Genomic DNA, 26,068 nt, shown 5'->3' on the forward strand with positions numbered 1-26,068 from the left:
TAAATCATCAACCTCTGATTTTTTGTGCAGGATGACATATTCACTTCAATGGGCAACAATAGCAGTCCCGCATATATACTAAGGTTCATGCAAAATTAAATATATTGGGATCCATTAAAATTCATAGAGATTTTTTTATGACTCATACAAATGTCAATCTAGTATATGAAATTTACTCAGTTTTTAGCACTGGCAAGTAACTTTTCTCATCCTTGGAAGGATGGATCAAACAGAGTAGCGTAAAACATTACTTTGATAAACTCTGTTGAAAATTACATCTGCAACTCTAAAGTCAGCCAACTTTTTTAAAAAAGCAACAATGTGTGATGTATGTATTTTATTAAATATAAAGAGTGATCTTACACAGAATATTCCACACAGTAATGAAAAGAAAAGCTGTTTTGGCTCTGTTCCTAATAGAGAGACTTAGCACATATTATGGTTAAATATATTGTGGTATTCCTTTTGGATTAGTTCCTGGCAATTGGCTGAAGCTGGCCTGAACAAATAGGCCAATGTATAAGACACCTTTTGTTCAGCAGTCACGGATCACAAAAAGTCAATGAAAGTATTAAAAGGGGTTCCATCACTACAAATCCATTCCACAAATCCTGTTCTAATAAGCAGCACTTATATATGACATTTGAAGCCAGACTCAGCTCATGTAGGAATATTTCCTGACTTTCAATTTAGTCAATTTCACTATTGGATTTAATTCAACAAATGTTGCTCAAACAAATGTTGGTGTGGAAGGGAAAGAGTACTTTGGTTTTGTGTTCAATATGTCTTGTTTATTTTGTTTGCTGTGGGGATCAAAATACCCCCAGCCTGTTATTATTCATGTTAAATTGTGTTTTTCTCCCACAGTAAAGTGGGGGGAGAAAAACCACAATTTAACATAATTCATAATAAGGAACACTGCAGAAAATTTGGATTGTAATTAAATTGCTTTACAGCCTTTACATGGGGTGGAAGAAGTGTCCTAGGATGCTTCTGCCCTAGTTCACCCATGGAGCCCCACACTGACCGTCATGCAAAGTAGGGTGACTTCTGGTGGGTGAACTGGAGTGGCAGCATGATGAGACACTGCCACCACCAACACAGAAACCCAACGGGGCTTCGGCGGAGTGGCGATGCTTTCCAACATGGGATGGGAAAGCATCAGCTGGCAACCAGGATTGCCACCCAGATACAGCCCAGATTCGCCACAGAGGCTGGTAAATTACGATGCTGGAACTCATCAATGGAACACTAGCAATCATTTTCGAGAGTTCTTGGAGGACGGGAGAAGTCCCAGCAGATTGGAGGAGGGCGAATGTGGTCCCTATCTTCAAGAAGGGAAAAAAGGACGACCCAAACAATTACCGTCTGGTTAGCCTCACGTCGATACCAGGCAAAATTCTGGAAAAGACAATTAAGGAAGTGGTCTGCAAACACTTAGAAACAAATGCGGTCATTGCTAATAGTCAACACGGACTTACCAAAAACAAGTCATGCCAGACTAATCTGATCTCTTTTTTTGATAAAGTTACAAGCTGGGTAGATGCGGGGAACGCTGTGGATGTAGCATATCTGGATTTCAGTAAGGCCTTCAACAAGGTCTCCCATGACCTTCTGGCAAACAAGTTAGTCAAATGTGGGCTAGGTAAAACTACCGTTAGGTGGATCTGTAATTGGTTAAGCGAATGAACCCAAAGGGTGCTCACCAATGCGTCATCTTCATCTTGGAAAGAAGTCACAAGTGGAGTGCCGCAGGGCTCTGTCTTGGGCCCAGTTCTGTTCAACATCTTTTTTAACAACTTAGACGAAGGGTTAGAAGGCACGATCAAGTTTGCAGAAGACACCAAATTGGGAGGGATAGCTAACACTCCAGAAGACAGGAGCAGAATTCAAAACGATCTTAACAAATTAGAGAGATGGGCCGAAACTAACAAAATGAAGTTCAACAGGGACAAATGCAAGATACTTCACTTCGGCAGAAAAAATGGAATGCAAAGATACAGAATGGGGGACGCCTGGCTTGACAGCAGTGTGTGCGAAAAAGACCTTGGAGTCCTTGTGGACAACAAGTTAAACATGAGCCAACAATGTGATGTGGCAGCAAAAAAAAAGCCAAAGGGATTCTGGCCTGCATAAATAGGGGCATAGCATCTAGATCCAGGGAAGTCATGCTTCCCCTCTACTCTGCCTTAGTCCAGGCCACACGTGGAATACTGCGTCCAATTCTGGGCACCGCAATTGAAGGGAGATGTTGACAAGCTGGAAAGCGTCCAGAGGAGGGCAACTAAAATGATTAAGGGTCTGGAGAACAAACCCTATGAGGAGCGGCCTAAAGAGCTGGGTATGTTTAGCCTGCAGAAGAGAAGGCTGAGAGGAGACATGATAGCCATGTACAAATATGTGAAGGGAAGTCATAGGGAGGAGGGAGCAAGCTTGTTTTCTGCTGCCCTGCAGACTAGGATGTGGAACAATGGCTTCAAACTACGGGAAAGGAGATTCCACCTGAACATCCGGAAAAACTTTCTCACTGTGAGAGCTGTTCGGCAGTGGAACTCTCTGCTCCGGACTGTGGTGGAGTCTCCTTCTTTGAAGGCTTTTAAGCAGAGGCTGGATGGCCATCTGTCGGGGGTGCTTTGAATGGGATTTTCCTGCTTCTTGCAGGGGGTTGGACTGGATGGCCCGTGAGGTCTCTTCCAACTCTACCATTCTGTGATTCTATGAATGTGGTGAGGTTCTTAGTCATTCTGGACTGGTGCTATGATATTACTTGAAAGGAGTAAAGCAATATCAGTTGTGCACCTCGTTAATTTATTTCAGACTTTCTCCCTTTCTTTTCAGATTTACCATGCCTCTTCTTCTTTTCCTCTGAATCGCTATGGCAAAACTTAACCAGCATGTAGTAAATGTGAGGGACTAGACATGCTTAAGGTCAATTTTTTCAGACACACTATTTAATATATAATAGGAATATATTTTCATAACCTGTTAAGATTATGATCCCAATATGGTTAAATATTAGTGCAGAGCAGTAAAAACGCAGAAGACTAGGGGTTTATGTGAGCAGAGATAAAAAGAAATTAAACAATAGGACAAAATATCCAGCCTCCCTTTCCCTTTAAAAGGTCATGCGCATAAAATAAGCATCAGAGACATCAAATAAAATAGCAAAAATATGTTTACTCACAATCTTGTATGATGATGGTCATACAGGCAAAAACATCTTAGTTCTAAAGAAAAACAGTTCAGGAAACTACATATCTCTTAACAGACAGGAACATCAGCATGGCATGGCCAGGAGCGAAGAGGAAGAGACAGGAAGAGGCATCTGTACATCACTTCCTGTGTGTCCCCAGAAAGGATACACCCATTTCCCATTTCATATGCAAAACCCTTAAATGGCGGCTTCAACTCTGGAATGCATCTTGGCTCATGTTACTAAGCAACAGACATAACTAACTACATAAACCCACATTGAAAATGCATGCATGATTGCTTAGATAACCCAACAATATACAGCTCCTCCAAATATATCATACCAACTTCATTATCCCAAGACAGCATGGCTGATGGTCATGCTGACTTGTGATAATGCAGGTTGTGGTCTAACACATATGTATGGGCCATGCCAGATTGAGGAAGGCTAGCTATGGTCCAAATTCTATTGTTAGTTTTGACTATAATACAGCTACTGAATCAGTGGGACTTACGTAAATCAATGGGACTTATGTATGGGCCATGCCAGATTGAGAAAGGCTAGCTATGGTCCAAATGCTATTGTCAGTTTTTACTATAATACAGCTACTGAATCAATGGGACTTACATAAATCAGTGGGACTTACGTATGGGCCATGCCAGATTGAGAAAGGCTAGCTATGGTCCAAATGCTATTGTTAGTTCTGACTATAATACAACTACTGAATCAATGGATCCACTGTAGTTGCACTACCAACAGGGTTCAGGGCAATATTTGTGTCCAACATGGTTCATTCACCTCAAAATACCATGCAAAGGTTTTGTTCAGAAATGAACCTATTAGGTAGACCTGTCTATAACCTCAGTTTATAACATTATTTTTGAACCCAGTAGGGCTGTTCTGCTCAAATGTAATGTGCACTTTTAATATATAAAGATATCAAACATTTTGCAGATTCAAAATGTTATTTCATGAACAGCACTCAATTCTATCTAAGCATTTCTCTAAACAGACAAGAGCTAAAATTGTGTAGGATGCATGTATGTTCAGACAGCTTCACCAACAATATCCTCATGTGTGCGGATGCCTCTCCAGACCTCCATGCACTCAGCACAAAGGTGTGGAGTGGGTTCAAAGGTATACTTAGAGAGCTCAGCATACTCAAAGACCTGAGAAAGATTGGATTGCTCAAAATACACAGAGGTTTCTAAACACCCACAAAACCTGTTATCAGACCATATTCAATGCTTAATGGTCTGAAATAAGAAAACATTGTGAAGAAGTATCTCAAAAATCTTTGTAAATGTAGGAACACTTCTGGTTGTATTTCTATTAGCAAATATGCCTAAACCAAGGTATCACGGTGGCATGTTGAGGGTTTTGGAGTGGCTTTGGATCCAGGCAATCCAAAGCCACACCACTTTCCTAACCAAATAAAAAAACTACATTTTTTTATTTGGTTTTTGATTTGCTCCCTATATGAAAGGAAATAACAAAACAAAAACTCTGGGGAGAGGAATAAACTTGACCAAACTCTAATACTCCTCCCCTCAAGAGTAATTAGGACAGTTCAGTAGAAAGCCTGTCAATAAACAATACTTAATAACCCTAGCAACCACAGAACTAAACATAAAAAATAGTTGACCATTGAATACCAATAGATTACACAGTTCTACAAAAATGTCTTTGTGTTTTGTTTTTTAAGCCTGTTCCTGAGGTTGTTTGGGGAACTGATTCAGAAAATTGTATTAGATAGACTGAATTTGCTCTAGTTTCTTAGATATGGTTAATCAAGATTTCTGTCTGCTACTGATATATGGCATGTGTACTGTATCTCAAGAACTAGAGCAGATAGGGGGTAACTGGGGCAATTTTTTGAATCAGCAGGTCAACATTTCAGGCACCAAAATGTATGTTGGCCAATGTCATCTAAGTTCTTGGAGAGGAAGAACCTCATGTAGAATGCTGTCATAGCAAGGACTCTCTGATGTATTGCTACCAATACCAGTTATAACTTAGAAGAACTTAATATACACAAAAGACAATCCCCGAAAAAGCTCCAAACCATCCATGGTTCAATAAAAGATAGGCTGTATCATGCATCACAAGGTTAAAGGGCTAATTTGAAGGTTGGTTAAGCAAACTAACCCAAATGGTGCTCACCAGTGCTTCCACTTCATCCAGGAAAGAAATGATGAGGGTTCCGTCCTGGGCCTAGTTCTGGTCAACATCTTTATTAATGACTTAGATGAAGGGTTAGAAGGCATAAACATCAAGTTTGCAGATGGCATCTGTAATGAAGTATGAATTTTGGTTTACAGATGTTATGTTTAATTGTGTGTTTGTTTTAAAAAGGGTAAGTATTACAGTTATTGCATCTTAACATTCTGAGGCAGGTTGCCATAGAAATGTAGGTGGAGCCAACTGTCATTTGGCAGAAGAGAGTTTGAAAAGAAACTCAGTCAGTGGTCAGAGAACCACAGGGAAAGCTGCTTTTACAGTCTGTGATCTGAGTCACAGGGAAGAGACTGGTTCCAGGTTAGGGAAACCAGGGAAGCTCAGATCTCTAGTTGTGTCATATTAAGCAAGTTATGTGACTTATTGGGTTTATTCGTAGAGTCTGAGTGGTAAGTGGAAGCAATCCCAGTTAGATCTGTAGTGATCAGTTGAATTAAGAACATCAGTTGGAAGAAAAAGGTTTAAACTGCTCAAGGAAAGGAGAAAGTATTTTGAAAGTGGATTCATCATGTTATTATTGCAACTGTTGAAGAAAGTGTAACTCTGAGAAGCAACATTGTAACCACTAAGCTCTGTGCCTGAATAAACTTGTTATTGTTCTTCCAACATCCAAGCCTCTGTCACATATATTTTAAATTAAGTTACGCTACCATCTAAAGTGAAGAAGAAGAAGAAAGGAAAAAAAAGTAAAAGGTCTCCTCCCTGAGTCTTTGGTTGTTGCACATTGCTAAAATAGGAGGTGCCTCCTTGCTAATTGGTGGTTGCCACGTTACAAATTGGCGGCAAGCGGTGGGATATTTCGAGTAACATCCCCAATTTGGTGCCTAAGATCACTCACAGAGAAATTCGTGAGGTAAAATTTGTAGAAAATGGCCACCAAAAGACAGAAAAAGGTAACAGAGGTGTGTCGGGGAAGAAAGTTCTGACTCAAAGCAAGTAACCATGTCAGAATTGACTCTTAAATATCAACTGGAGCTAAGGAGATTAGAAATGGAAGAAAGAGAGAAGGAGAAAGACAGACAGGCAGAAGAAAGAGAGAGAGAAAGAAAGGCAGAGTTGAGAAAAATGGAGTTAGAAATAGAAAGAAAAAGGTTGATGCTCTCTCAGCCATCTGTGGTGAGATTTAAAAGGATTTCCCCCTGCCTGAAGAAGAACCTCAGTCAGTTCATAGAGCTCACCACAACATCAAATTGTGAAGGATAGCTAATACTCCAGAAAAGAGGAGCAAAATTCAAAACGATATTAACAGATTAGAGAGATGGGCCAAAATTAACAAAATGAAGTTCAACAAAGACAAATGTAAGATACTCCACTTAGGAAGAAAAAATGAAATGCAAAGATACAGAATAGGGGATGCCTGGCTTGACAGCGGTACATGTGAAAAAGACATTGGAGTCCTCATGGACAACAAGTTAAACGTGAGCCAACAATGAGATGCAGCAGAAGCAGCAAAAAAAAAAAAAGCCAATGGGATTTTGACCTGCATAAATAGGAGTATAGTGTCTAGATCCAGGAAAGTCATGTTACTCCTCTATTCTGCCTTGGTCAGACCACACCTGGAATACTGTGGCCAATTCTGAGCACCGCAGTTGAAGAGAGATGTTGACAAGCTGGAATGTGCTCAGAGAAGGGCAACTAAAATGATCAAGGGTCTAGATAACAAGCCCTATGAGGAATGGCTTAATGAGTTGGGCACTTTTAGCCTGCAGAAGAGAAGGCTGAGAGGAGCCATGATAGCCATGTATAAATATATAAGGGGAAGTCATAAGGAGGAGGGAGCAAGCTTGTTTTCTGCTGCCCTGGAGACTAGGCTTCAAGCTGTAGGAAATGAGAGTCCACCTGAACATTAGGAAGAACATCCTAACTGTGAGAGCCGTTCAGCAGTGGAACTCTTTGCCCGAGCGTGTGATGGAGGCTTTTAAGCAGAGGCTGGTTGGCCATCTGTCAGGGGTGCTCTGAATGCGAATTTCCTGCTTCTTGGCAGGAGTTGGACTAGATGGCCTGTGAGGTCTCTTCCAAGTCTTTGATTCTATAATTCTATGATTCTATGAAAAAAGGGCCTGGAAGATACTATACATAAGGAATAGCCCTGAGTTCCTATTGTGCCAACTCATCCTTTCACTGCAAATTCATTTGTTAGGCTAGCAATGGATCCGGATGTATATATAAAGTCTATGGATGCTTTCCTTTTCTCATCTATATCTTCCACATGGTTATTTATGTTTTAATAGAATGAGATTAATCTGTGATTGCTTTTTTAATGTGCCCATGGCTCTGTGCATTTTCTCCATTGTCTAAAGTGCATTTAAGCCATGCTTTCTACATATTTGAAATGTTCATCTTTTTCTGTGCAATCTGTGTGAAGATTCCAGAGTGCAAGTTTACCAACCCAAGTTTACCAACCTTGTGGACAGTCCAGGATGGGTAAATAGAGACATGTCCCCTGAATCTGATGTGGAATATGCATTTTTCATGCATTCCCAGCAATGTGCTCCAGAGGGAACAACACTGAGAACTCCATTTGGCCCTGTGAAGAGAAGATCAGTATCACAGAAAGGTTATGGATAAACAGGATGGGAAGTGAAAGTGACTGGCAGATGTCACCGATTTTGTTCTCTCTCCTTAACTTGCTGTTTGAAAAACCTCCTCATATGTGACCTGAAAAGAGAAAGCAGCAAAATGAATACAGGCATCAACAAAGAGCTCTCTGTAAGATTTCAAAAAAATGTAAATTAATGACTGGCAGAAAGAATCTCCAAAGGAAACAACATCCCAGTTTAAGCATCACCATCAACAAAAGCTCAACAGCATATGTTAACTTTAATATAAAGAGATAATAGCAATCTTTTAAAAGTGACTTGAGGGGAAAAAAGAAACCTTGTGAGGTGCTTTCCTTTTCAACTCAGCTAAAGAGGAAAACTGATGGGAGATTTTTTTTTAAAAAAAAATGTTCACATTGTGTTCTTAAATGAAGCTGAGATAGGTACAAATTTTAAATGAAAGCAGTGATGATCTCCAGCTAACAAGGCAGAAAACCTGATTTGTAACACATGATTAAATCTAAACGTATTCCAGTGTTACCCTATTGATTCAACTATGTTCTTTAGAACTTAAATGAGGTAGCATTTTTCATGCTTTTATTTTTAAATGTGATAACATAATTATGATTGATTCATTAGCCTCCTTGTTCCCTTAATATGAGCTTTTATCTCTGTGCTTCCACAAATACCTCCAACAAAGAGTTGCTTTTGCTGCTAAGTACTCACAAGACTGGGTCAACAACCAGATGTAAAGGTCTTCTTCTCATACTAAAGAGTTCAACAACTAACCTTGCAGCTCGCTCTCTCTCTCTGTACATATACACACATGTATTTCAAAGATATGGGTCTTACCTTTTAAAATTGGCCTTTTCAATTATACCACCTGGACTTTCCCTTCAAAGTTCCGACACTTATTCTACTCCTTGTAGAAGGCCATATTTACTTACTTATTTTATAAATAAGTCAATAGGCATCTTTTTTGTTCTTCTTCTTCCAAAGCTGGGGCAGTGAAGGACAAGAAAGAACTGTAGGACATGGGCAGAGAGCCCAGGGAAATAAGGACAGAGCTAGGGGAAATTACTTTTTTGGACTACACCTCTCAGCACCCCACAGCCACTATGGCTACCGACATGGCTTGCTGGTGGATCCGAGGATTTATTTTTTTAAATGTAACATTTCTGAGCTCTGACGGAGTTCATGTAAGCCAGTCATTCTCAACCCGGGGGTCCTCAGATGTTTTGGCCTTCAACTCCCAGAAATCCTAACAGCTGGTAAACTGGCTGAGATTTCTGCGAGTTGTAGGCCAAAAACATCTGGGGACCACAGGTTGATAACCACTGATGTAAGCAATAGATCTGGGAGACATCTAATGAGTCTTTCATTATTCAGTGTCAGTCATGGAAATAGAGGAGGGTAGATCAAATCAACACAAAAATCCATTAGATGCTTGTAGAAGATGATTTAGAAAATGGCAAAACTCCAAAGGCTACTTTAAAGTGCAACTTGCATTTGTAAAACGATTTTAAGAACAAACGGAATCAAGTCGACCCAGAACCAGTTGCACTAAAAAATTAGTGTATGCATTTTAGTTGCGTTAGGTTCATCAAATTCCTTAAGAAATGTTCAGCTTTTGATTTAATCAGGCTGTGAGTTAGAATTTCATAAAGAAGAATTCTCTTCGTAGAGTGAACTTACATAGCCATTGTACATTTGTTTCTGCCTTTATAACTGATGATCACAACAGAAGCACTTCATGAAGAAAAGGGTGTTCTTTCATTGCACAACACAGGCCTCTTAGTTCTCAGTGTTCGGCTTATTAACCGCAAGTTGTACAACACGCTTTGCATTTCTCTTTTTAAAAAGAACACTACACTATAAAATCTTAAATGGCTCCAGTGGCGCAGTGTGTTAAAGCGCTGAGCTGCTGAACTTGCAGACCGAAAGGTCCCAGGTTCAAATCCGGAGAGCGGAGTGAGCACCCGCTGTTAGCTCCAGCTTCTGCCAACCTAGCAGTTGGAAAACATGCAGACGTGAGTAGATCAATAGGTACTGCTCCGGTGGGAAGGTAACAGCACTCCAATGCAGTCATGCCGGCCACATGACCTTGGAGGTGTCTATGGACAATGCCGGCTCTTTGGCTTAGAAATGGAGATGAGCACCAACCCCCAGAGTTGATCACGACTGGACTTAACGCTAGGGGAAAACCTTTACCTTAGGAATGATAGAAGCCATAACTCTGAGAATTCAGGAAAAGATTAAGAAATGGGTTTATCTTTCAAAAAAGCTCAGTTCATAGTTATAAAATTAATAGTGATGTGGCATTTCAGAGTGCTCAAAGTAGTTCAAACACATGGTCTCAGTGACAGGCTAAAAGGAAACGTGATTATCATGTTCTTTAGCTGATGCATTGTCCATGGTCTAAATATTCAACCATTTTGACACTATAGGAAGATCTGTTATGCTGTGCCGGGTATATTGGAGATCAATATAAGCAAAGTTTGTCTTAAGAATAGAGTAGGACTGCTTTATGTTTGAGACAATGTGTAGAAAATGGCATGTTCCCAATGTGTGACTTGCTGGATCAAGACATGCCTCCAAACAGACATCTTGAGTGTCAATGCTATTCAATCATGACGTTCAAATGTCATCATGTTACATATTGTAAATGCACAATGTGAATAAAAATGTATCTTACACTGAAGAACAGAATAACATAACCAAGCTTGCATTGACATGTGAAGCTGCTACAAGGGTCCTGCTTCTGATTGTTGCACTGTAGATTTCTGGTCGGAAGGGATTCGAAACATCATCTTGTTGAGCCCTGATTACCAGAAGAACAGATCTCCATCGCTCAGCATGACAACTAACTGTTAAATGGAAACAGTTCCTTGATGCTAAATATGGAGCATGGCTGAATACAGAGCAGTTACAAATCCATAATTCTAGGTTACAGATGTGTAATTCCAAATTAGGATGTCAGCCCTCCTCCTCATGACTTTTCCGAATCCAGAACTCAAGCTAGTTTACAAAACTTAAAACATATACAGTAGAGTTTCACTTATCCAAGCCTCGTTTATCCAAGTTTCTGGATTATCCAAGCCATTTTTGTAGTCAATGTTTTCAATATATCGCGAAATTTTGGTGCTAAATTCGTAAATATAGTAATTACAACATAACATTACTGCGTATTGAACTACCTTTTCTGTCAAATTTGTTGTATAACATGATGTTTTGGTGCTTAATTTGTAAAACCATAACCTAATTTGATGCTTAATAGGCTTTTCCTTAATCTATCCATATAATCCAAAATATTCGCTTATCCAAGGTTCTGTCGGCCCGTTTAGCTTGGATAAGTGAGACTCTACTGTATGTGGTTATATATATAAAAGGAATTTATGTCCTTTTTAGTCACCCTCACCTGTTTGAGAAATTCAGAGAGCTAACATGGTGTGAAGACCATGACTGTAAAGACCGTGGTTTCAATCCATGCTCTGTTTTGGGGAAAAAAACCCAGGGAACATAGGGTAAGTCTCTCAGACCTCATCTTCACTGTCATATAAAATCCAGATTAACTTTTTTGAACTGGAATATATGGCAGTGTAGACTAATATAATTCAGTTCAAATCAGATAATCTGGATTTTATATGGCAGTGTAGATGGGATCTCATCTTCACAGGAAGGCAAAGAGCCCATCCAGATAGGCCCAAAATGTGGGACCTGCCTCGTGTAAACCTGATTAATCCAGAGTAAACAGAGCCACTCCCCCAGAGAAAGCCCAGGGTTTGGGTTGGGGTAGGGACTAAATCCCAGGAGGAACTGGGATATAATGCCCCAGTTCCTCCCAGGATTTAGTCATGAGTGGAAAGGCCCAAAGACTCCTCTGAACAAAACTTGCCAGAAAACCCTGTGATAGGTTAGCCTTAAGGTAAGGTAAGGTTTTCCCCTGACGTTAAGTCCAGTCGTGTCCGACTCTGGGGGGTTGGTGCTCATCTCCATTTCTAAGCTGAAGAGCCAGCGTTGTCCGTAGACACCTCCAAGGTCATGTGGCCAGCATGACTGCATGGAGCGCCATTACCTTCCCGCCGGAGCAGTACCTATTCATCTACTCTCATTTGTGAGGCCTAACTCTGCCTGTCCTCTGGGCTGCGTGAGTTGCTAGGATACCAAGTGGGTGGAGCTTAGCCTTCTAACTGGCAGCAATTGGATAAAAACAATTATTCCTCTCCCTCTAATTAGGACTTTATTTTTCTTTTCTTTTTGTTTTATGAACGTAGAGGCATGGATGAGGGGTTGTGCTGCCAAGTTTAGTGTTTCTGGAGCGCCGTTACCTTCCTGCCGGAGCGGTACCTATTGATCTACTCACATTTGCATGTTTTCGAACTGCTAGGTTGGCAGGACTGCTAAGGTTAGCCTTAGGAATGCCATAAGTCAGAAATGACTTAAATGCACATAGCAAAGAAATGCGTTGCTTTCTATTGTGTCTCATGTATTTCTTTGAAATCACAATGAAGATATTGTTATGTATTGGTAATAGGAAATTTAAACTGAAATTGTTAGTTGACGTGAAATGTACCCTTTTACGCGTTTATTCTTGGATATCTGACCTTCCGTCATGCTTTCACACCAACTGCAAAGTGGTTTGCATTGGAAAAAGTAATACATTATTCTAAGAGTATGTAGAAACAGTATGACCTTCATAGAGGAATTAACAGGTCACCAGAGGCTAGTCTTGGCTCTTTCCAAGTCAATATTTATTTCTCTAACCTCTAAAATTGTACTGTAGTAGCCACTTACAAAACATTTGTGATTGTTGTTTACTAGAAGCAGCTTTATATTTGCTAGAAGTACAGAGCTGTGTATCTACCTTTTACATGGCTTTCATCATTCCAACCTGGATGCCCTGAGCTTTTTTTCAAGCCAGCTGTATATGCCATGCATCAATATGGCTTTGAAAGCAGGTGGATGAATGTGTGTGTGTGTTTGCTGAAAAATCAATTATACCATAACCATTCACCTGCAGATAAACTTTGAGTACATCATCATTCCAACATGTTTCCGATACAGAACATATACCATCCAGTAGTTGCCATCTGCTCGCCCACAGATAACCATATTTAATAATCTAGAGCTGATGTGGTCTATCCAATGCACTGGTCAGCTCTGCTGAAAGGAGTGGAAATAAAATAAAATAAAATAAAATACTAAAGAGGAAGGAGGTTCACAGACTGGATTTTCATTCTCATGGCCCACTGTGTTGAGGACCACTGGTCTATACTGTATTTGTTGTGGGGTTTTGGATAAGTGAGTCTTGGATAAGTGAGACTCTACTGTATAACATGAATTTTAATTTTTACATCTATAATTGTTTTTAAAATAATTTAAAAGTAAGTGGTAAAATAACTTAGTTAAACAATAACATAACAGGAACCAGTTCCTAGGATTGTATAGTGAGTCTTGTAAGTTAACTTTCCAACCTCCATACTGCATGCTATCTACTGCCAACAGCTATCATAGGAACTGCATTCGCTATGATTAATTATGGCTCTCTTTTCCCCAGCAATAGGAAACACTTAGTAATAAACAGGAGTGAATTCAAAAAGTGCAAAAAGACTCTGGAATAGCAAACAAGGAGATGTTCTGAACCATGGGATTGTATTTCTCCATTAAGGAGTATACAAAAATATCTAGTGTCTTTAAATGAATTCAGCTCTCTAGGGCCAGATCATTGACATCCACAATTATTAAAAGATCTAGCACTCTATATATAAGGTAAAGGTTTCCCCTGAAGTTAAGTCCAGTCATGTCTGACTCTGGGGGTTGGTGCTCATCTCCATCTCTAAGCCGAAGAGCCGGCATTGTCTGTAGACACCTCCAAGGTCATGTGGCTGGCATGACTGCATGGAGCGCCGTTATCTTCCCGCCAGAGCGGTACCTATTGATCTACTCACACTGGCATGTTTTTGAACTGCTAGGTTGGCAGAAGCTAACAGCGGGCTCTCACGCCGCTCCCGGGGTTTGAACCTGGGACCTTTCGGTCTGCAAGTTCAGCAGCTCGGTGCTTTAACACACTTCGCCACCGGGGTTCCTAGTAGTACTCTCTGTACATTTTAATCAAAAACTCAATCCAAAAATTCCCTTAGTCGGCTTATTTAGTCATTGTGGCTATGGGACATCAACTGTTTGGTTTTTAAAAAAAAGAAAAGAAAAAAAACATCCCTTTTTCTGAATAGCAATGGCAAGAGCATAGTTTGTCCCATGAGAAGCTAAAAGAAGTACACACACCCCTCCGTACTCTCTCCAGTATGACACCATTTCTGTCATTTTTTAATGCCTGGGTAGGGAAATAAAGGTAGCAACCAGGGGCAGCTGGCACCTTGAAGCAGCATTGGTGCTCGCCCTTCTTTGTGGAATGATCCTTGACTTATCCACTGGTCATATCAAAAATATGTGCTCCCATAAGTGCCCTTGATTTATACATTCGGTCAACCTATACACAAGTATATTCAATACATGCAATTTAACTGTCTCTGTCTAGAATCTTTGAGAAGTCTTGGACAAAATGTGAGGTCCTTACAAACTGGAGGAAGGCAACATGCCTTCATCTTCAAACGTGTGTGGGTGTAGGGAGGATATCGACAGCTACTGATGTTGATACCAGGAGAGGTTGTAGAACAGTTAATTAAACTATTAGTCTGTGATCACTTTGAAATAAATGATGTGATTACTAATAGCCAGCATGGGTTTCTCAAAAAGAAATCATTCCTGACTAATTTCATCTTTTTGTATTAGAGTTAAAAGCTTGGCAGATCAGGGTAATGCTGCGGATCAAGTCTATTTTGATTTCAGTTATGGTTTCTAAATAAGGAAACACATTCAGATTTTTTGAGGGGGAAATCATTCGTCACTGAAGTTAGAAGGATTCTTTAAAAGTGGAAGCATTCTTGAAATAAAAGGAGCTCTAGTTCTGGAAAAACAAATGTAAGTTGACAACAAGGCAAGTAAAAAGTACTGTTTGAGGAATATTTTGCTAAGACATGATGAGCACACTAAAATGTTCTTAGTGACATGACAGTTTTAAGGGGAAAGAATGGGGAAATTTCAGAGAAGCTAAATGAACTCTTTGATCATTGCTTACTCTGGAAGATGTTGGACAGATACCATGTCTGAAATGGGTATGTGTGTATATTTGTCAGAGATAGTATCTTCAGATCTTAGTTCAAGAGAGGTTACAAGAAATGAAAATCCAGTTTAGAAATTAATAGACATGAAAAGTCCAAGGGCTGCATTCAACCCATTTTAAGGCTTCCTAGACCCTTGTATGTTGCACTAATGCTTTCCCCTCCAAACCAATGGTCACTCTAGGCTGCCTTTTGTATTATATTATATTATATTATATTATATTATATTATATTATATTATATTATATTATATTATATTATATTATATTATATTACAACATTTCTACCCCGCCCTTCTCACCCAAGGGGACTCAGGGCAGCTTACAACAACCGGCAAAATTCAATGCCAAACAGATCAATAAAAACAGCAACACATTTAAAACCATTAACAATAATCCATAAAATACATTAGTCAAGCTTAAAACATATAGTTACTTAATACCATTCTTCCATACTATATTATAGCACTTTAATATCACTTTAACTGCCATGGCTGCATGCTGTGGAATTTGGGATTGTAGTTTTATGAGGCTGAAAATTCTACATATCTCACAGAACTAAGTCCGGGATTCCATAGGATGGAACAATGGCAGTTAAAGCACTGTTGAAGTGCTATAGCTGTGTTAAAGAGATCCTGGTTTTGCAAAAAGGGTATTTTAGGTGCAGAATTCCTACCAGAAATAACTGTAAAAAGGAAATTGCAACTACTGATGTTTCTGGTAGATGTGAATCACCTTTGGGGGAGGGGGGATAAAGGGGGTTCAAGAGGTCCAGGAGAGCCCATGTGACTACATGGGGGTCATTGAAAGGCTGCATGTGACTATATATGGCACACACATGTTTTAGTTTTAAGTGTCATGTAAAAGACTGTTTTAGCCTAGTAGTCCATCTGTCTCTGGTAGGATTTCTCCATTATTTAGTCGGAATTCCTTCCTAGCTCTCTACTGGAGTTAGCATTAACTGACATTGGAATATTCTTTAATTAATTGAGTGGCTATGCTGGGATACCAAGTACTGTTCAAGTTGTCTTTTCTAGAAAGTGAAATAAAAAAGGACAATATATATAGGTCTACTCATCAGTAGTTCATTGGCATCTTATTTATACATAAATTTTCCCTATGGAAGCAGTAGGGCATTTTGTCCAATCTGGAATACCTGCATTCAGTTTAAGGTCTCAGAAGCAAAGTTTCATACAGATAGATATGTGCATGAGATTCTCACACATGAGATGTGCATGCAGTTATGTAGTCGTGCATTCTGGGTTGCATTTAGATCAACACAAGGATTCTATAGTATACTAGCTTTTTCCGGCCATGCGTTGCTGTGGCGAAGTATGGTGGTATGGGAAATAAAGTATTGAGAAATTGGTGGTAGTTAAGGTAAAGGGTAAAGGTTTTCTCCTGACATTAAGTCCATTATAAATCTATATATATAAAAGAGTGATGGCATCAGGGCAGTGGACAAAACAACAAAACTACAGGCCCCCCAACCTCGAAATTTGACAACACAACCCATCATCCACGCCTCTAGGTTGATACAACAAAAAGAAAAGAAAAATAAAGTCCTAATTAGAGGGAGAGCAATAATTGTTTTTATCCAATTGCTGCCAGTTTAGAGGGCTAATCTCTGCCCACTTCGTTGCCTAGCAACCAAGGGACAGCCAGGTTTCAGTTAGGGGACAGGCAGATTTAGGCCTCACTTAGTCTTCTTCCACAGATTATCTAATTTGCACTGGATTATATGGCAGTGTAGACTCAAGGTCCTTCCACACAGCTATATAACCCATTTATAATCTTATATTATCTGCTTTGCACTGGATTATCTTGACTCCACACTGCCATATAATCCACTTCAGTGTGCATTTTATACAACTGTGAAGAAGGGGCCTCATGTAATCCAGTTCTGAGCAGATAATATAAGATGATCAATATACAGTAGACTCTCACTTATCCAACATAAACAGGCCAGCAGGATAAGTAAATATATTGGATAATAAGAAGGGATTCAGGAAAAGCTGATTAAACATCAAATTAGGTAATCATTATACAAGTTAAGCACCAAAACATCATATTATACAACAAGTTTGACAGAAAAGGTAGTTCCATGCGCAGTAATGCTATGTAGTAATTACAGTAGAGTCTCACTTATCCAACACTTGCTTATCCAACATTCTGGATTATCCAACACATTTTTGTAGTCAATGTTTTCAATATATCGTGATATTTTGGTGCCAAATTCATAAATACAGTAATTACTACATAGCATTACTGAGTATTGAACTACTTTTTCTGCCAAATTTGTTGTCTAACATGATGTTTTGGTGTTTCATTTGTAAAATCATAACCTAATTTGATATTTAATCGGCTTTTCCTTAACGCCTCCTTATTATCCAACATATTCGGTTATCCAACATTTTGCCAGCCCACTTATGTTGGATAAGTGAGACTCTACTGTACTGTATTTACAAATTTACCAGTAAAATATCACAATGAATTTGAAACACTGACTACAAAAACATTGATTATGAAAAGGCAGACTGTGTTGGATAATCCAGAACATTGTATAAGCGAATGTTGGATAAGTGAGATTCTACTTTGATATGAAATAATTTCTAGGATAGAATAATGCAGAACAATATAATCTCTAAAACCAGGACAGTAATAAAGAAATAAAGAAAGTAAATAAAGCAAGGAAATTGGAAATTCCACAAAGGAAACAATCAGGGCCAGCTAACACCTCCCAAGAAAGGATTCTTCCAGAAAGGAAGCTGAGAAGGCAGTGAAGCACTATGTACTACCAAAGTCATTATTATTACTATCATTACTATCCTTACTATTATTATTATTATTATTATTATTATTATTATTATTATTGTGTTGCGGTCAACCGTGAAAATGAATACAATCTGGCTCCAAGTATTCAAAAACACTAAAATCAGAATATATAAAAATTAATGTGGTATAATAAAACAGAACAATACAATCTCTAAAATCAGAACACTAAATAAAGAACAACACTCTGAAAATAGGGGAATTCCACACAGAAAACAATCAGGGCCAGCTAACACCTCCCAAAAAAGGATTCCCATCATCAAAGTCTGGCCAATCCTCTGTTTTCTCAGGGCCACAGACAGTAGAAGCATATAAAATATCGCAAACAACACCACTCTGAAAACAAGGTAATTCCAGACAGGAAACAATCAGGGCCAGCTAACACCTCCCAACAAAAAAATCACTCAGGGAGGAAACAGCTAGGCTTTAAATCTGCAAGGCCATTACATCCTAATCATTTTTCCTAATTGCAGCATTCATACTTGCCTCCAACAGACAAAAAAAAAAACAATCAGAAATATTGTATATTCACAACCTTTAGGAAATAATGTCCCCTGATGGCACAGCATGTTAAAGCGCTGAGCTGCTGAACTTTTGGACTGAAAGGCCGCAGGTTTGAATTGGGGGAACTGACAGAGCCCCCACTGTTAGCTCCAGCTTCTGCCAACCCAGAAGTTCAAAAACATGTAAATGTGAGTGCATCAATAGGTACTGCTCCGGTGGGAAGGTAACGCCGCTCCATGCAGTCATCCCACATGACCTTGGAGGAGTCTACAGACAACGCCGGCTCTTCGGCTTAGAAATGGAGATGAGCACCAACCCCCAGAATCAGACACGACTGGACTTAACGTCAGGGGAAAACGTTTACCCTTTACCTTAACTACCACCAATTCCTCAATACTTTATTTCCCATACCACCATTCTTCGCCACAGCAACGCGTGGCCGGGCACAGCTAGTGGGTTATATAGCTGTGTGGAAGGGCCTTGAGTCTACACTGCCATATAATCCAGTTAAAATCAGATAATCTGTATTTTATAGGCAGTGTGGAAGAGGCCTAAGTGAGGCCTAACTCTGCCTGTCCCCTGGGCTGAGTGGGTTGCTAGGAGACCAAGTAGGTGGAGCTTAGCGTTCTAACTAACAGCAATTGGATAAAAACAATTATTCCTCTCCCTCTAATTAGGACTTTATTTTTCTTTTCTTTTTGTTGTATGAACATAGAGGCATGGATGAGGGATTGTGCTGCCAAGTTTAGTGTTTCTGGGATGTGTAGTTTTGTTGTTTTGTCCTGGGCCGAAATTTCATTACCCTTTTATATATATAGATTCAAGGCACACATCTACAGCTAATATATGCAAGCCCAATGTAAGATCTTGGCTATAAAGAAGTCATTTCCTACAACACATGAAACATAATATGCTGAGTGATATAGATAGAGACGTTTTCTGTCACCTCTTTTCTCCCTCTCCTATAACTCCCAAAGAACAGAACAGGTTGATTTTATACTTGCAAAATCAACTAAGGTAATTTGGCATTAGAAGATGCAATGTTAGCTCCTGTTGTGAATGGTTTTTAAAGAGACTTAAGGAAGTTCATAGACATTGGGTCTACCCATGATTTATAATCTTGTGTTCTCAAGTGGTATCATCTAAGAAATATGATTTCTGTACAAATGGAATATAATCCCTGTCTTGTAGTTTAACCCTAGTATGCACTAGTTAGAACTTCGGCCCATTCCATTCCTCCAATCTAGTTTTTTACTTCACCTTCCAACTGAATTCTATTTATAATATATACTCATGTATAAATTTAGAAGTTTTAGTCAGAGAATTGTTCCAAAAGTCCTGGATCAGCTTATCCACAGATCAGTGTGAGTACTGTATCTCAACTCATCAAAAAAGGAATGGTGAAAATCAAGAGCTTCGCCCATCCTAGGAAAACTTAAAAGAGGTGCTAACTCCCTCTATGAGCAGGGAAAAGGCAACTGGACCCCTGAGGCACCATTCATGCTTTCATCTGTCCATGGAATGACCCTTGATTTATCCATGTAGAATATAAAAATCCGTAATTTTGGCCCCAAAACCTGCCCTCAGTTTATACATCAGGCTAACTTCAGGTAAAAAAAATCTTATTTAAATCTTACATTTAGTTTCAAGTCACATCATCATATCTAGGGTAAGGAACTAATTATAAGTAGCTATTTAAAATTGTAACTAACTACTTTCTAACTCTGAATTCTAGATATGACCTTCTGGAGTTTCTGTAATATTCCATAGGCCTGGGAAAAAGTCACAAAGGTACGTACCTGCTTTAATTATTAACCCATTATTCAGGACTTTAAAAGAATGTATGACTAAAATCTTGAAGCAACTATAGTCAGCCCTCCACATTAATGGTTTACCTTTTATGGATTTGATTATTTGTGGATTTGATTAAAATGTTATCTTGGGAAATCTCTAGGTCTTCTAGTGTGGTTGTATGGTAAACATCTGGTTGAAGTTGACCATAGAATTGTGCTGGGGGACCTAGAGTTTCTGGAGAGGTGTTCTCACATGTAAAAAAATAGCAGTTTTTCCTGTGTCCCCTATCCCAAGCACATGTGGATGGCTGTCTGTAGTCATAAACAATTATCTATGTGCATCTAATTCCTTTGCGACACTGAGGCATATCATATATACGAGGGTTGAGAACGGAGGTGGCAGAATTTAGTGGGGAAGGAGTTTCCAAGCTCATTCATCGCTATAAGTGCCTAGATTTGAATGGCGACTACATTGAGAAGTGGTATTTGGGTGTGGCTTTCAACTACGTATGGTAAATGTTTTCTCCTATACTTTGTTCATTTTTAATTCCAAAATGTAATCTACTTTCTGGATAGCCCTCGTAAGTTGAGTCTTTCAGCCCTTTTTAGGGCTGAAAAAGCCCCCCCCCCCCCCCCCGGCTTATACTCGAGTGAGGGTCTTGACTGGCTGATATTCGGGTTGGCTTATACTCAACTATATAGGAAATCAGAGTTGGACAGTCTTATCTTATTAAAGTATTATTATCCTAAATTAGAGTTTTATGTAAATATTCAAAAACATTTTATTAGTATCTATTTTTATTTTTGAAATCTACCAGTAGTTACTGCATTTCCCACCTTCGTCTTATACTCGTCAATAAGTTTTCCCAATTTTAAGAGCTAAAATTAGGCGCCTTGGCTTATATTTGGGTCCGCTATACTCGAGTATATATGGTAAATATAATTTACATTCTAATTCTAACTTAAGTGATAATTTAACTCTCTTAATGATGTAATTATAATGTATTATGATAATTAATGGGACTAGGGATTCACTATATTATGTTTTAAGTTGCAACTTATGCTTGCTTCATGTTGGTTTGTGCTTTGTTGTGGGAGTTGTGGATAGGAGCAGAATGCATTTTCTCCTGCGATGCTTGAACCATTGATTTTTTAAAAAGGCAACAAAAAGTTATATATGTTGGGGTTGTTGTATGTCTTTCGGGCTGTGTGGCCATGTTCCAGAAGTATTCTCTCCTGATGTTTCGCCCACATCTATGGCAGGCATCCTCAGAGGTTGTGAGGTATGAAAAAACTAAGCAAGGAATGTTACTCATGTAAAACTGGGAAGTAATTCTTTTTCTTATAATTACTGGAATTGGGACTATAACAGTAACTTGTTACTTTTTAAAATGTGACTTTCCATACTGTGTATAACAGCAAGTCTAAAATGTAGCTACTGGTATATGGCATCAACTTAACTGCAGGTTTTAAAAGAAGGAAAAAGGCCAATCAAAACCAATTGCTAAAGAAGGTGGGGCAGAGGGAATAGAGGAGGTCAACGTTTGGTAGAGTAAAAGAGAAGAACATGATATAGTAAGAGGCAAAAAAGCATCTGGAGAATACAGAGCTCTGAGGGCTTGTAGGGAAAGATGAGAAGTTAGAACAAAGATCCTCTATACCCTAACTATCTTGGAAAGGAAGGGATCTCATTGAAAAATTTTGAACTAGATTCCAGAAAGTGCCACATGACTTGACACAGTCGAAGCACTGGGCCCCTGTGATTTTCCTCCCTTGCTTCTTCATTCCATTTGCTGTTTTATTCTCTCTCCCTCTTGTTTGACTGTGGTTAAGTTGGGGATTTGTTTTTCTTTATTTCATTCCACCTTTCCCATTCTCTTTTAAGTCCTAAATTGTTATTCAGCTGTTTTGATTTAAATTATGTTTATGTACAGTTACTCACAGCTCGGGTTGTTGCTTCCACACTCGCTCAACCCCCCCCCCCCCCCCCCCCAGTGACTGTCTCTGATGCTCACACATTCACTTTGGCTTCTTTATAGCAGATGCCTGGAGCAGTAAATGAAAGCAACTCTTTTATCATTGAGCCCTTTCACCTCCATTTTTTTTTTTTAGTTCTTATTAAAGTGCCAACTAGTTTTAGCTCCTTCTTCAAAAGTACAAGGCATTACTCAAAGCACAAACAACCACACGCACAACAAAAATGGTTAAATCACAACAATAGCCATTCTTTTCTCTTTCTTTTTCATTTTTTTATGAACATTGAACACTGCTCCAAAACTTGTAGGGGGTATTTCAGGGGCTGCATTGTAACATTCAAAAACCCACATGTGGCCAATCTACTTTAGCCGATGGCTAAACACATCCCAGATCATGGAACAAACCTGCCTATATTATTAGCTAATGGGCAGAGGAGAAAACAGTGCTAAACATTTGTTGCGAATATGTTAGAGAATACGATATTCGTATTCTGTGACATGGCACTAAATTCTCATTTGTCTCAAATGAAATGTGTAGAAATTTGAATCCCTCTCTGACTGAGAGTAAATTCATTTTTGAATGAATTTTCACGCAGTATAAGTATTAGAGTTACTGTATATACTCGAGTATAAGCCTAGTTTTTCAGCCCTTTTTTAAGACTGAAAAAGCCCCCCACAGCTTATACTCGGGTGAGGGTCCTGGTTGGCTTATATTTGGGTCAGCTTATACTCGAGAATATATGGTACATTTATTATTTTTCTCTATTATTGTTGCTAATATTACATTTATTTTACTCTGTTTTTATTATTATTATTAATACATTTATTATTTCATTCTGATCTTATTATTATTTTATTATTTTACTCTATTTATTATTACATGTATTATTTTCCTGTATTTATTATTATTATTATTACATGTATTATTTTACTCTATTATTATTAAAAGGAAACTTAAGTACATTTACATTAAAGAAGATGAGAATAATGATTTGATCAGAGTTGGACAGTCTTATCTTAAATTTGAGCTTTATGTAAATATTCAAAAACATTTAACCTACTGATGCCTCAATTAATGTAATTTTATTGGTATCTGTTTTTATTTCTGAAATTTACCACCCTCGGCTTATACTGGAGTCAATGTTTTCCCAGTTTTTTTGTAGCAAAATTAGGTGCCTCAGCTTATATTTGGGTCGGCTTATACTCGAGTATATACGGTATATCCCACCTTCTTTCCCAAATGCTATGTTCAAATTCACTGCAACTACCACCATAGAGCAGACACTATTCTCCAGGTTAGGAGTAGGAAAATTGCAGCTTATGACTGCGTGCAGGTTCCCACAGCTATATTTGGGCATTTTCATTATGCTTTTGGTCCTTCCAGGCATTGTAAGGCCTTTTTAAACATGTAGAATGAATGTGCAAAGACCCCTGGGCACTTATGGGAAGTAGCGCAGTGGGTTAAACCCTTGTGCCAGCAGGACTGATGACTTGAAGGTTGTGTTGCTGACCTGAAGGTTGCCAGTTCGAATCCAACCGGGAGTCCCCTGGGCAACGTCCTTGCAGACAGCCAATTCTCTTACACCAGAAGCTACTTGCAGTTTCTCAAGTTTCTCCTGACACAGAACAAAATCTTTTGTAAAAACAAAAGATTTCCCATAAGCATAAAACTGCCTTCTAGACAACTCCATAGCACAATGGTCTTGAGAGGGCAATAAAACAGATACTCTTGGATGCAATGGGATCAACAAACATGCTTTTCTTTGCAGAGTGTACTGGGACAAGTGTGACTGGCCAAATTCATCTGCAGCCCCTAGCCATCCCTGACTTAGATCAAGATTGGGTAATCTGTGACACTAGAAAAATATGTGGCACATGTGGCTACTTTCATTGCGCACAGCTCTTCCAGACTCCCACGCCATCCTTTTGCTGGTTTCCTCTAACGGGGAAATGCCTCTCGGAAACCTCCTGGAGTGATGATTCACCTTTAAATATTTTAAAAGGCTACAATGTTTGTTGTTTAAAATACTCATTGTTCAATGTGAACTTCTGGCCACTGTGGGATTTATGTTTAATTTTTGATGTTAGACAATCTTTGCCCCACTGGAGAGATTCTGGGGGAAGAATATTAGACCCTGGACTAGTTCCAGTTACCCACACTTGATTTAGATACACCAGTGGTTTCCTAGAGCTTGCAAAAGTTACCTTTGTAAACCCTCTCCAGTCAGCATAGTCATTTTTGAAGTTGAATTATTATTATATCATCATCAACATCATCAGCATCAACATCAATAACAACAACAACAACAACAACAACAGGAGCCCCTGGTTGTGCAGTGGGTTAAACCCTTGTGCTGGCAGGACTGATGACTTGAAGGCTGGATTGCTGACCTGAAGATTGATGGTTCGAATCCAACCTGGGGAGAGCGTAAATGAGCTCCCTCTATCAGCTCCAGCTCCATGCAGGAACATGAGAGAAGCCTCCTACAAGGATGGTAAAAATATCAAAACATCTGGGTGTCGCCTGTGCAAGGTCCTTGCAGATGGCAAATTCTCTCACACCAGAAGTGACTTGCAGTTTCTCAAGTTGCTCCTGACACGGAAAAAAATCATCATCAACAACAACAATAACAACATTTCCAAGCTCTGAGTGTGGCTTAGTATGAGGAGGGGTTGTAGGACCTTTTACCCATACTGTGTTTCCCTGAAAATAAGACAGTGTCTTATATTAATTTTTGCTCCCAAAGATGTACTTAGTCTTATTTTTAGGGGGTGTCTTATTTTTCCATGAAGAAGAATTCACATTTATTGTTGAACAAAAAATGGGCATTTATTATATACTGTAAAGTAGTTGTCATCACAAACCAGCATAACCAGACAAACTGTGAATCCTATCAAGAATTTCTTGTTACTACTACTATTTCCATGTACAACAATCTATAGTATGTACATTTATCAATCTTGCATGCTCTGGTGCTCTGTTTGGTGGGCATACTTCAAAACAAAAACTTTGCTAGGTCTTACTTTCAGGGGAGGCCTTATATTTAGCAATTCAGCAAAACCTCTACTAGGTCTTATTTTCAAGGGATGTCTTATTTTCGGGGAAACAGGGTAGCTGCCTCCTGGTGCTATAAGAGATAGTTCACCCACTTATGCAAACTTTAAAATATCAATATTTCTTTACTTTTGCTTTTTATTTAACTGTAGCATCAACATTCTATATATGAAAAGCAAAACACTGAAGAATATTGCTTTGAGATGGCAAAAATAATGTTGTTCTGTCTGCTTGAAAATTGAAAAAGTGTATCACAAAACCACGAACTGAGTCCCATTTGCAGAATCTTCAGTCTCCCCAGCGATCCTTTCTATAGCAAGGGGACTGTTCCCATATGTTTTAAAAGCCACAAATGAAGGACTGGGTAGACAAGCTTACCTCTAAAGCAGAAAGAAATACAAAGGCTCACATCATTTGTTTACTATGCTATCTAGACATGACTAAAACGGGAAACATACTGACGAGGAAGTAAAATAAAATGATAGAGTCGAAAGCAGTTAGCATGGATTACTTTCAAGAATAGATGGATAATGCAAAGAATTATATAACACTGAGGCTGAAATATATCCAAGTCAGGAGAAAATAGCAGCCTTATACCAGACATTAAAAAGCTGCTCCCTATCATTATGGTAGATTATGCTGTTATTCAATTACATAATAGGTGGTTACACAATTCATTCAATTGTAAACAGACCCTCTTTAAAAAAAAAAAACCAAAACATTTTATCCTATAAAAAAGAGCATAATTTTAGTCACAGAG

At 38.9% G+C, this 26,068-nt stretch overlaps 1 long non-coding RNA gene across 1 annotated transcript in view; it reads left to right on the top strand.

Moving 5' to 3' along the window:
* The window catches only part of LOC103279473 (uncharacterized), a 48,260-nt gene that overhangs the window by 8,015 nt on the left and 14,177 nt on the right, over window positions 1-26,068 (top strand). Inside the window, exon 2 of the long non-coding RNA XR_506817.3 lies at window positions 20,220-20,275. This is a non-coding gene — a long non-coding RNA (uncharacterized LOC103279473). The remainder of the gene's footprint in view (window positions 1-20,219; window positions 20,276-26,068) is intronic.

This window comes from Anolis carolinensis, chromosome 3, assembly GCF_035594765.1.
Source record: "Anolis carolinensis isolate JA03-04 chromosome 3, rAnoCar3.1.pri, whole genome shotgun sequence".
Taxonomy (NCBI): Eukaryota; Metazoa; Chordata; class Lepidosauria; order Squamata; family Dactyloidae; genus Anolis; species Anolis carolinensis.